Source organism: Rhinolophus sinicus, linkage group LG04 (assembly GCF_036562045.2).
Source record: "Rhinolophus sinicus isolate RSC01 linkage group LG04, ASM3656204v1, whole genome shotgun sequence".
In the NCBI taxonomy this organism is placed as follows: domain Eukaryota; kingdom Metazoa; phylum Chordata; class Mammalia; order Chiroptera; family Rhinolophidae; genus Rhinolophus; species Rhinolophus sinicus.
This window is the reverse complement of record NC_133754.1, coordinates 88,276,596-88,289,429: the sequence shown is the minus strand read 5'-3', so window position 1 is coordinate 88,289,429 and position 12,834 is coordinate 88,276,596. Positions and strand designations below refer to the sequence as shown.

Below are 12,834 nucleotides of genomic sequence, written 5' to 3'. Positions count from 1 at the left end.
TGAGTGGAGTGTCAGACACAGAAAGACAGATGCAATGTGATTTTGCTGATATGTGGAATCTAAAGAACAAAATAAAAAAAGCAGAAAAAACTCATACATACAGAAAATGTTTTTATGGTTGCCCAATGGGAGGGAGGTTGGAGGTGTGGGTGAAAAAAAGGGGAAGGGATTAAGAAGTACAAATTGGTTCTTACAACATAGATATAGAGATGTAGGGTACAGCATAAGGAATACAGTCAATAATATTGTAATAACCATGTATGGTGTCAAATGGTACTAGATTTTGTGGGTGATAGATGGGCGGGGGTTAGAGGGCAGGGTGAAAAAGTGAAGGCATTAAGAAGTACAAATTGGTAGTTACAAAACAGTCTTGGGGATGTAAAGTAAAGCATAGGGAATATAGTCAATGATATGGTAATAATTATGTACAGTGCCAGGTGGATACTAGACTAGTCACAGGGATTACCTCTTAAATTATGTAAATGTCTAACCACTATTCTGTATGACAATTAAGGTTAGACAATTAAGTTCGCGAACTTATTATAGAAAAAGTGCTATATACCTCATTGCTGAATATCACTACAGTCACCTTTGAAGTACTCCCCTTGGGAAGCTATGTACCAATGCCAGTGCCTAGTCCACCCTTCAAAGCAATTTTGGAACTCTTTTTCTGGAATGGCCATCAGAGCTGTCGTCGTATTACCCTTGATGTCCTGGATGTCATCAAAATGTCTTCCTTTCAATATTTTCTTTATCTTCAGGTAAAGGAAGAAGTCATTGGGGGCCAGATTGGGTGAGTAGGGAAGGTGTTCCAATACAGTTATTTGCTTACTGGCTAAAAACTCCCTCACAGACAGTGCCATGTGAGCTGGTGCATTGTTGTGATGCAAGAGCCATGAATTGTTGGTGAAAAGTTCAGGTCGTCTAACTTTTCCACGTGGCCTTTTCATCACTCCCAAATAGTAAACTTGGTTAACTGTTTGTCCAGTTGGTACAAATTCATAATGAATAATCCCTCTGATATCCAAAAATGTTAGCAACATCATTGCAACAAGTTTGCGAACGTAATTGTCAGACCTTGTATACTTTAATATAAAATAATTAATATAAAATAATGAAATTAATATAAAATAATAATGAATGTCAACTGTAATTGAAAAATTTTAAAAGGGTGGAAAAGGTAAAAGGGAATAAGTGGTCCAAATTCCAGGTATAAAACAAGTCATGGGGTATGAAATGTACAGCATAGGGAATATATTCAATAATATTGTGATAACATAGTATGGTATCAGATGGTTGCTGGACTTATTATAGTGATCACTTCTTTAGGTATAGAAATGTTGAATAAGTATGGTATGCCCCTGAAACTAATATAATATTGTATGTTAACTATATTTTAAATAAAAATCTTAAATAAAACACAGACTTTTTGCAGATAACATAGTTAGCTCCAAAAAGAAATCACAAGGAATCTACCAGAAGAAATCCTAGAGCTAATAAGTGAGTTCAGCAGTATGTATTTCTACATAGTAACAACGGACATGTAGAAACTAAAATTAAAAACAGGATGCCATTTATAATCACTCCAAAGAAAATGAAATACTATAGTTATGTACTTAATCAAACATATACAGGATCTGCATGCCGAAAGTTACAAGGTGTTGATAATAGAAATCAAAGGAGATTTAAGTAAATGGAAAAAGATAACACGTTCATGGATTAGCAGGATTCAACCTAGTAAAGACGACAATTCTCCTAAAAAGTTCTATGGGTTTAATGCAATTAACTCAACAAGGATTTTTGTAAACGTTAATAAATGTTTTCTGAAATTTATATGGAAAGACACAGGCCCTAGAATTGCTAAAACAATCTTAATATAGAAGAATAAAGTTGGAGGCATCACTCTACTCAATACAAGTCTTACTATATAGCTATAGTAATCAAGACAGTTTCGTAGTGTCAGAGGAATAGGCACATAGATTAATGAAACAGAATAGTGAACCCAGAGATAAATACAAGTATGAGTCACTGATTTTTCACAAAGGTACAAAAGCAATTGAATGAAGGAAGTTTAGACGCTCAGTAAATGGTGCTAGAGCAAATGAACACTCATAGGCAAAAACAAAACAAAAAACAAACTTAACCTAAACCTTGCACAGTACACAAAAATAAATTCAAAATGGACTTAAATGTAAAACATAAAACTATAAAACTTAAAAATAAAACAAGGGGAAATCTTTAGAATTTAGAGCCAGGCAAAAAGTTCTGAGACTTGACACCAAAAGCTCTATCCAAAAAGGAAAATTGATAAAGTGGGTATCATTAAAATTAAAAATTTTTGTTCTGCAAAAGCCTATGTGAAGAAGATTAAAATATAAATCACAGGCTAGGAGAAAATATCTGCAAACAACATATCCAACAAGGGATTGGTTTCTGGAGAACATAAAGAATTCTCAAAACTCAACATTAACAAACAAAAATGGATAAAAGCGATGAAGAAACATTTCACTGAAGAGCACATACAGTTGGCAAATGAGTGTATGAGATGTTCATCAGCATTTGCCACTCAGGAAATCCAAATTAAGACCATGACAAGATGTCACTGTATACCCATCTGAATGGCTAAAATAAAGAATAGTGACAACACGGGGTGCTGGCAAGCATGCAGTAAGAGAAAGGCATCTAGCAACTTATAAGGCAGCTGGATCCAGAGAAACTGGATCATTCCTACATTGTTGGTGGGAATGTAAAATGGTGTGACCATTCTGAAAACAATTTGTCATTTTCTTATAAGGCTAAATATGTATTACCATTTGATCAAGCAATTGCACTCCTGGGCAAATGAAATGAAAACCTGCGTCAATATTCATAGCAGTGCTCTGTAATAGTTAAAAACTGTAAACAACCCAGATGTGTCCTTCAACAGGTGAATGATTAAACAAACTGGTATATCAATACTATGGAATACTACTCAGCAAGGAAAAGGAATGGACGTTTGATACATGTAATGAGTTGGATGACTCTCCAGGGAATTATGCTTAGTGAAAAGAGCCAATTTCTAAAGGTTACACATTGTTTGATTCCTTTATGCAACATTTTTGAAATGACAAAATTTTACAAATGGAGAACAGATTAATGGCTGCCAGGGGTTGAGGAAGGGAGGAGGGAAGAGTTAGATGTTGTTATAAAAGGGTAGCAGGAGGGATCCTGTGGTGATGGAATGTTCTATATGTTAACAGTGGTGGTACATACATAAACCTACGTATATGATAAAAGTGTGTATAACTAAATACACACAAATATGTACATATTAAGCTGGGAAAATATGAATAAAATAGGTGGATTGTATCAATGTAAATACCAAATTGTGATATTATAATACAGTTTTGCAAAGTGTTACCACTGGGTGAACTGGATTGAAGGTACTCTGCATTATTTGTTACAATTGCATGTGAATCTACAGTTATTGTGATTTAAAAATTCAATTAAAAATGCTTTACTAAATTTCTTTAATTTTTCAAATAAAGTTTCATTCTTTGTCCTTTACCTGATTTATTGTATACACTTGCAAGATAAAATTATTTTGTGCATTACTTCTTAAAGAGGAAAGAAAATAGTAAGATAGATAAACACGCTCCCAACTAACAAAAAGTAAACAGCTGTTCCTGGTGCTAGTGTTTTTTCAGCTGAGTCAATCATAGTCAAATCCATCTTCTGTAATTAAAGGAGTAAAGTTGTAAAGAAGATACTTGCGTTGGATCTGGTCAGGCAGTACTTCCTTTGATACTGAAGTGGTTAAGACCTTCTGTTCTTAGAATTCCTATTTTGCGCAGCGTCATAGAATTAAAGGGTCATATCTCTTCAAATCTATCTGTTCTATCTTCCTACCACTGCAGAATTGTTCTCTACACTGCACTCATAATAAATGGTGATTACTGTTATTACTGTTAATGCCCCCACATTACACCATATAATGGCTCCAGTGATTATACTGAAAAGTTTGATAGAAGCTATTTTCCTGAGCTCATCCTAAAATTTCTTCTTGCTCAATATTATCTTGTTATTTCTATTTATTTCTCCCTTAGAACCCCCCTACCCACATCCCTTGTAATTACAATCTCACTGGGGTGAGGCCCTATCATTTTGGTTTCCTCTTCACTGCCTGGAGCATTATGGGCATTCAGTTAATGTTGTTTCACTTTTGATGTTGACATCTTCAAATGGAGACAGGTGGCCTCACGAGTTAGGACAATCATTGCATCAACCAGGATTAATTTGATAATTTGTGTCAAGCTCATTATAATACTGGCTCTTCTCCAAGCACTTTGATTTTTGAAAGATTGGTACTGATAACCAGGTGTATTCATTCCTTTCAGACTTTAGAAATCCAACCCAAAGTGCTCAGCAATATTTTGTGAATTCATTACTTACAGTGCTATTTAATTTTTAAAAGATATAAGGTCATAGTACGGTTGATATTTGTCAATTAAATGTTGAGAAATAGTAGTATTACTATTTCCAGGTATATTTTTTATTGTGCAACACAGATTCATCACAGATTAGCATCTGAATTGGTAAACTTATAAACTCTTAAACAGAGGAATAATGTGCATAAAAAAATTAACTAAGCAGCAATTGCACCATTTACTGCTCCGATGTGTTTAAAAAAGGAAGTAAATAACTGAAAAACACAAAATAACCTAAGCAACTTACAGGAGGTACACTTAAATTATAGTAACATGACAGGTTAAATAAACCAGACACTGTTGCCTGAAAGACTGTATTTCCTACAGTACCTGTCAGAACTGTGAGCTCAGTGAAGGCGTTTAGCTAGTTCTTATTGAAATGGATTTACAGACCCAATATACACACACATCTACAGTTGAAAGCAAATCTATAATACTGCTGCTGCTGCTTATGAATAAGAAAACAAATCTAATGCAAGTAGAGTTTATGTTGACTAGTGTCTTCTTTGCTGAATGTTCCCTGCATAAAAAATGTGATAAACTCTAACTTGAGCTATTTGATACCTTATGTACAGGAAGCACCACTGACCTCAGAGGAAGAAAAAGAGAAAATGAGCACGAGAGAGATGGTAAGAGGCAGTGAGAACTGAATCTGAGACTCAGAAGTAGTTTATTCACAAGAAATGTGGCTTCACATTTAGACAACATGGAGATTCCCAGTGTGGGTTTCTGTTCTACCACTTAGTCAACCTCATGGCCCCAAATTGCAGACGGTAACATGGTACAATTTCTCTGGATCAACTAAATAATTTATACCAAACTTAAAACCTTGATAAACAAATTAAGGGCTTACTATATGCCCAAACTTGGACAAAATATGGGAGAACAACAAAAGATTTTTAAAATGGTTCCTTACCTGGAGTTATGGGTGAAGGAGCCTAATGTTAGTGTTGTAATGTGGATGAAGGTAAGTAAGGTTGATCTAACACAGTGGTATAGATTTAAAGTGGGAAATGGAGGCTGCAGAGCCCGGGCTTCTGACCACTATGCGTGCCTGTCAAAGTAACTTACATACATGAAATGGCATTTTCCGCCTGTATCTCAAATGACAGGCCTCTCAACCACAATGGTACCTTTCCCTTGAGTTCTTCCCATAGGTCTCCTTTTCAGTGGTATCTCTACTCAAGATTGCTGAAACCAGGAGCAACTGGCAGAAAACATTTTACTCTCAGCAATACTTGACTGCCTCCTCTGTTGGCCAAAATGGTTTCTAATGCAAGCTGTTCTTCAATGAAATCAGATAATGTTGAACTTGATTTTCTTTTTCTGAATCTCCCACTGAACTTAAATGTACCTAATGACTAAATGTTCCCAGAAATCAGTGTTTTAAGGCCTAAAACCATGTTCTCTTTGCCCAATATCTCTGTACTGCGAACCTCTTTCTAGGAGATTCATATAATACCTAGCACTACACCTACTATAATAAGGATGCAATTTAATTAACAAACATGTTTCTTTATTGTCCAAATGTCCAAAATAATATAAATCGATGATCTAATGGAAAAACAGTGGGCCAAGTCTGTTTTGTCAGCTAACTGCTAGCCTTGATAAGTCAGTCACCAGACAGCCCCCACCCCCCAGGTTCCTCATCTATAAAATAAAGCAATTGGGCTAGATAACCCCCAAAGTCCCTCCGCTCTAACCCTCCTCAATTCTGCAGAGTACCAAGAGAATCTTTTTCCTAATTATTTTATAGTTTCCAGTTATCAATGTCATTCTTGTTGCTTAGTATCCAAACCTTGATGTATTTAAGGGTCATTATCACATTTAAATATGTTTGTTTGAACTATTAGGTTGGTGCAAAAGTAATCGCGGTTTTTGCAATTGTTTTTAACCTTTTAAACTGCAATTACTTTTTCACTAACTTAATACAAGGAACTATAGCCAAAGGAACCTTAACATAAGGCCATGTGAGCCTGCATTTAATTTTTAAAAATTTCCTGTCTCTGCATCAACTTTCAAGTCATCCAAACTTGCACTGGCCTTGATAGGCTTTTAATAAGCTGTGTGACTCACCAGGAAGACAAAAGCAATAGATTCTGTTAGTGTTTCAGCCTGATTGCTGGTTAAAGCACCCAAGGGAAGATGTGATACACAGTTGCCAACCAGCATCTTGGAAAGCCATTGAAAATGAAGTTGCCACCAGAAAGACAGAAGGGCAATTAATATCCTCAAGTTTGTTTGTTTGTTTTATGCAGAAATAAAGAATGATCAATGACTGCTATCTCTTCTCTGGGGTAATTGGCAATAACAACTCATGAAAAAAATACTCATGCTATTGCAACAAAGAAAAAGTGATGACAATAAGAGGTGATGGCAAATCAAGAAGGATGTTTACACTGATTTAAAAAGATCATCTTTCCTTGTCTGTTTTCCTTCCTCTTCGAGCTGCTGACCTATTCTATTCTGACAGTGATAAGAGACACTTTGAGAGGTTTTACTGACTCTGTGTAAGTTTGCAGTTGTCAGTAAACTTGGCCTCATGCCCCTTATTTAGGCAGAAGAAAATGAAAACAAATTGTGCAATGCAGAGTTTATTTTAGAATTGAGTATTACGGGAAGGAAATATGTGCGTGCACGCGCGTGTGTGTTTGTGTACGTGCCCCAGATGAGGCGCGTTGGTGAGGTAACTTTTCAGAGAACCATGCCCAAGGACAGCATAAGGCCTCGGAGACTTGAATTTCTGTGGACTTCAGGTGACATTCCATATCTTACTGCTATATTTTGCAGGTATCCTTACTGGGAATGTGAAAGATGGGATCTTAAGATTTATTGTGGCCCATCTGACTTTGTTACATTAAATCAAAATGTCTTCCTTCTCAGAGCCACTACAGATGGGTTTCTCAGATTTCTGAGTAAGTGCCAGCAGAGTGATAGCCTCGTCAATGATATTCCTCTATGTGTCACAAGACCTGTGACACATAAGTCACTTAGGTGTTATGAGACTTTTAGACTTTTGAGGTGATGGGATAGGGCATGATGGAGAGAGAGACTTTATGTATTTAATTCAGTTGTACTTATTATTAAACTTCATTCAGTATATTTACAATATAATATGAAACCTTGGGTGATGTCTGAATCAAGTAGTCTGTTAAACAAATTGCAATATGTTGGAATGTTATTATACTCTTTCCATCAAAGTGATTACCTACATGCATTTATAAACTCCATACATCAACACGTGCAGTTTTCAGGGCTCCCTATATATTCTATAATACATACACAATAAGTATAGTGTGTGTTCTTTCCTTTTAGAAAATCCAATACAGCAAAATCTAAAGTTGGAAAACACGTTAAGTTTGAAGTGATTTTTCATATCATAAAAGAATTCTTTACTGTCCAGAATTGTTTCACCACCCTAAAATGTCCCACCAGCTTCACATTTTCAATTCTTTCTTCCCACCCCAAGTGCCTGGCAACCATTGTTCTGCTTATCATCCCGATAGTTCCCCTTTTTCTGAATGACTTATAAATGGAATTATACTATATATAACCTTTTCAGACTTTTTCACTTAGCAATATGTAATGAAGACTCATCCATCTATTTGCATGATCTTTTTAACATATGTTTATGAGTATTGAGTGTTTTCTTACTTTCCGATACAGCACAGGCTCATCTAATTTTCCTCCTCCAAGCCTTGAAACCTTTCCTTTTCTCAAAAAGCTAAGTCTAATGGTATTTAGAAACCAATATCTGGGCACAGGTGTGTTTATGGCTATTGAGGTATCACTGCTTCTAGGCCCCTTCAGTAGAGAGAGTTAGAATATATATTTATTTAAATTATGGCTGAATCACAGTGAATCCACTGTTCCTAATCTAAAACCACAGCATTCTTCCTTTAATGGAAAAAGATTCTACGTTCTCTACCTCAAATCAGTGCCCCCTAGTCAGGAGTGTTTCTTGTTTTGTACTCAAGTTCGGAGCTATTTATTTCTTGTTCTGCTCCAAGAGAGGCTCAGTAAGGGGAAAGCTGATCCATAGGCTGATTAGTTTTTATGTGACCTGTTTTCCCAGCAGAATACGAGAGCTTCCATTCCTCTCACCTGGTTCTGAAGGTGCAACCTGTTATTTCTTTTAGAATCAACACAAACAAACAAACAAACAACACTTTCCAAAATCCTATGTACTTCACATGTCTCTAAGGTTCTAAGGACAACTCAAATTGTACAGCTTTCTCCAAGGAGAGCAGAGGAGAGAGAACAGGAAGGACAGGGGCTGACTGTCTTGTGATCTCTTACAGCCTACATTTGTTGTTCTTAATATTTGGAATCCTGCGACACGGAGAGCATTTCTCTCGTCAGAGAGTTAACATACAGTATCTTAATGATCCTCCTATCCCCTTGCAGGTCAAAGGTGTGTTGTGTAGAATGTTGCTGAATTTTCTATCTTTCTTGGCTGCCAAAGGCTGCCTTATTTCATCAAAAAAGAAAAAACAGTTTTTCATAACAAAGCTAGCTTAATTTTCAAGTGGCGTTGCATAATTGAAGTGATTGTGACAATGACTAAAATGCGGTTTCCTGTTTCTTTCCTTTCTATGAATTCAAAGGGGGAACAGAAATGAAATGCAAATAGGAGCTTTTTTTATCTTCTGTCTACAGAGCTTTGTTTGAGGTTCCAAATTCACCGCGAGGCGGGCAGGGCCAGGCACAGCAAAATTTCCAGCAGCTGCAGCCAGGATTAACTGTACTGTCTCGTTCTTTTGCCAAATCCATTTCTGAAACAAAAATGAAGCAGGCCCTGAACCTTCCTAATCTTTGGAAGTGAGATGAACACACGGTGCGGAGAGTTCTGTGCTTGGGAAAGTCTGGGCTTGTGGTCCTTTAGGCCTGGGGCAAGGCAGTGGCTCTCTCTGAGCCTATTTCCTTCTGTGCAAAACAAGAATAAAAGTCATTGCTTTGCTTGCCTCATAAGGGTGTTTGAGGCTCACATTAAATGTGATAATGTCAAAGAGCTTTGTGAACTCTAAAGAACTATAAACACAAGGCGTTATTAGAAGTGGTTGAAAGTAAATGAGACAGCTTAATTTAAGTAATTTCAAATGCCGCAGGGTCAAGTAGAGCTGCGTGACAGTGTTAGATATTTTTATTGCCCTGTGGAAAAGGGAGAGAGGGCAGGGCTGGTATGGGGAGGATGGCGCTTTCTTGTCTCCCCAGTTAAATATGGGGGGTGGGAGGAGCAGAGTTGAAGTACTTTCTGGAAAGGGCAAGAAATATCTTAGAGGTTTTGAGAACGCAACTGTGATGATAAACCAGGATTTAACTAACATGAGACAGAAAGATGGCAGAAGCGGACCAAAAAATGTGGCCCAGATGGGGAAAGAAAATAGAGAAAGCTGAGCCTGTTACAGCACAGAGAGCGACCGCTGCTCATGGGAGGCTGTACAACTGAGGGTGAGAAGGGAAGGACTTTCCAGGCTTAGGAGCAAAGGAGCCAGCAACCCAGGAGCCGAGCCTGGAGAATCAGCTGGAAAAAGGCTTGATATCCTAGCCCAGCAGTTTTCAGACACTTAAAGATTTATTGATTTGTGAGTGTCTACTGTGTGCCAGCTACAAGCAAGGGGACCCTCTTTTTAAACAAAATCTTATATAGAACCCCATTGTATAAAACAGGAAAAATTGAAGCTGCTCTGTTGAAAGACCCAGGGCTTCCGAATCCTGTTGGCAGCTCCCAAGGCACCGCTGCAGGGAGCTAGGGCTCTGCTGAGAGACAGAGATAGGACCACTCATCCTTGTTATATCTCTTGTGCCTCACACATTAGGTGCTCGATATTCCCTGAATGAATGAATGCGCGTACGAATGTGTGAATGAGATAGAGAGTAGGTGGTCTGCAGGAGAGAATTCAGATAAATGAGTCCAGTGGATTCTGTCATTACATCGTGAGGCTGTAACTTACCATCTATGCATGGTTTATACATAAAGGTTTCTCAAGCTTCAGACATGGACTGGTGGGTGGATCACAGTGGCTGGCTTGCCAGGGGTTGGGGACTTCCCTAGTCAGGAGCGTGTGTCCAGCTGTAGGAGTCAAAGCTGTGGAGGGTAAGATGAGCCAGAACCAGAGGACACTTCTGTGGAAAATATCCCGGTCATTTCATCGTGAAAACACAACCAGCCCACTTCTCTGTTCCTGCGCAGAGGGGCAGGCTGTCTTCAGAACCACAGATCACGATCAAAGCAGCTAACATTTATTGACTGCTGACTGCTTGCCAGGCACCGTACTTAGTGTTTTATGCTGTGTGGTGGGCAGAATGAGGGTCCCCCAAAGACAGCTATGTCCCAGTCCCCGCGGCCTGTGACTGGGTTATGTTAGATGGCAATGGAGGAATTAAGGTTGCAGACGGAATTAAGTTTACTAAGCAGGTGACTTTGAGATGGGGACATTATGCTGGATTATCTGGTGGGCCCTGTGACCTCACAGGAGTCTTTACAAGTGACAGCAGGAGGCAAGAGGCAGTGTCAGGAAAGGAGATGTGACTACAGAAGCAGAGGTTGGAGTGATGCGATGTGAGGACTCCACTGGCCATGGCTCGTTTTTGAAGGAGGAAGGGGCTGTGAGCCAAGGACTGTGAGTGGCCTCTAGAAGCTGGAGAAGCAAGGAAACAGATTCTTCTCTAGAGGCTCTGGGTCCTGCAGACACCTCGATTTCAGCCTAGTAAAACCAGTTTCAGACTTCTGACCTCCAGAACTAAAAGATAAAAATTGTGTTTTAGGGCCGGCCCGGTGGCTCAGGCGGTTAGAGCTCCATGCTCCTGATTCCGAAGATTGCTGGTTCGATTCCCACATGGGCCAGTGGGCTCTCAACCACAAGGTTGCCAGTTCAATCCCTCGAGTCCCTCACGGGATGGTGGGCTCCGCCCCCTGCAACTAAGATTGAATACGGCACCTTGAACTGAGCTGCCTCCCGGATGGCTCAGTTGGTTAGAGCGCATCCTCTCAACCACAAGGTTGCCGGATCGACTCCCGCAAGGGATGGTCGGCTGTGCCCCCTGCAACTATAAAACGGCAACTGGACCTGGAGCTGCGCTGCGCCCTCCACAACTAAGACTGAAAGGACAACAACTTGAAGCTGAACGACATCCTCCACAACTAAGATAGAAAGGACAACAATTTGACTTGGAAAAAGCAGGCCTAGAGGTACACACTGTTCCCCAATAAAGTCCTGTTCCCCTTCCCCAATAAAGTCTTTAAAATAAATAAATAAATAAATAAAATAAAAAAATAAAGAGGTTTATTTTAAAAAAAAATTGTGTTTTGTTTTAAGCCACTAACTGCAGGGTATTTTGGTACAGCAGCAATCGGAAACAAATACGGCATTTCTCCCCCCACCTTCACAGCAGCCCTATCAGAGGGGGACTTAATATTGCCATTTTGTAGATGAGTAGACTGAGGCTTGGAGAGATTTACCCACTTTACCCAGAGGGGAGTGGGAGGCCTGACTCCAGAGCTGGCTCTCTCAATCACACTGCCACCTTTGCTTCTTCCTTTCACAAATGAGAAAATGGGGTCCCAGAGATGTGTCCTTGATCTGCCTCAAGTCACACAAGTTGGTGACAAAGCTCAACTGTACCCCACAAGAATGGTGTAGACCAGGAGTTCACAGACAAACATGTGCACACAGGTCACCAGGAGTCTTGTCAGGATGTGGCTCCAATTCAGCAGCTTGGGGCGAGGCTCCAGGGCTGCACTTCTAACCAGCCCCCCGGTGAGGCCGGAGTAGCAAGGCCCCGTGTCCTGCTTTGGGGTTTCTGAGCAATCCGGACTCATCAGAGACCCTTGGGCATCCAGTGGGATGAGGGGGCACTAGGGAAGGAGAGAGGATGCTTAAAGTTGAGGAGACACAGGAGCAGTTCTGTGCAGAATCAGATTTGGGGTCTCAGGGAAAGGTCAAAGCTAAAGATAGTCTGTAACTCTTTGGGATCCCCTGGAGAAATATGTCACACAAACGTGATGATGACTGTCATTTGAAATCATTTAAAACTAGCAGGCATCATAATTGTCTCTACTCTTTTTTGGGACAACACACGTAGGTCGAGGCCGTTCTTTCTGCCACAAAGACTGAAACAGCTCTACATGACTGTGGAAGACAAAGCAACAGTCTCCATTCCTACCGTGTGTTTTATGTCGTTTCTTTTTTAAGAGACAAAGAAGACTGGTTATTTTTTGAGAGATGTCTCTAAGGCTTTGACAGAATCAAAGAGCTTGCGCCCTTGGCCACTTCCTCTCCTCAGACCCAATACCACCCACCCAGCACACTCGGGACCGGGAGGGTAATTCACTCTGTGACTGCGGTTGTGGTTCTCTGAGGCTGCA

General features: G+C 39.5%; 1 long non-coding RNA gene across 1 annotated transcript in view; it reads left to right on the top strand.

The window, feature by feature from the left end:
* LOC141571064 (uncharacterized) overlaps nucleotides 1–11,707 on the top strand; it is a 39,978-nt gene extending 28,271 nt beyond the window's left edge. The window contains exons 3-4 of the long non-coding RNA XR_012495581.1: nucleotides 5,042–5,095; nucleotides 11,235–11,707. This is a non-coding gene — a long non-coding RNA (uncharacterized LOC141571064). The remainder of the gene's footprint in view (nucleotides 1–5,041; nucleotides 5,096–11,234) is intronic.
* Nucleotides 11,708–12,834: the final 1,127 nt, after the last annotated feature.